The following is a 535-nucleotide window of genomic DNA, read 5'->3' as shown; positions in this document are numbered from 1 at the left end:
CCGAGGGGTCGAGGGTTCCAGGGTCGTCGAGAGTTCGAGGGGTCGAGGATCGCCGAGGGGTCGAGAGAGGTTTCCTAGTGTCAAAGTATTAAAGAAATCCATGGCTTCATCATTAGCTGGAAGTAACCAGGGCATGTTGGTACGAAGTTCTGCAAAGTTGTTCTGGAATGGAGTCCCGGATAGGATAATCCGCCTTTTGGTACGAATTCAGCAAAGGCCTTCCAAATAGCGATATTCGGAAGGCTCTTGCTGAACTTTGTACCAAAAAGCGAATTATCCTATCTGGGACTCGGTTCCAGAACAACTTTGAAGAGCTTCGTACCATCATGCACATGTTACTTTCGCCTAATGATGAAGACATGGTTTTGTTGAATCCTTTGACACTAGGCAACCTCCCGACCCCTCGGCAATCCTCTCGAACATCAGAGGAAGAAGAGGATAAAAAAGAAGAGGAAGAAGAAAAAAAAGAGGACAAGAAAGAATAGAGGAGTTCTTCTCCTCTATTCTTTCTTCTCCTCTTTTTTTCTTCTTCTTC

This window comes from Triticum dicoccoides, chromosome 3A, assembly GCF_002162155.2.
Source record: "Triticum dicoccoides isolate Atlit2015 ecotype Zavitan chromosome 3A, WEW_v2.0, whole genome shotgun sequence".
NCBI classification, from domain to species: domain Eukaryota; kingdom Viridiplantae; phylum Streptophyta; class Magnoliopsida; order Poales; family Poaceae; genus Triticum; species Triticum dicoccoides.
This window is presented reverse-complemented; position numbering follows the sequence as displayed.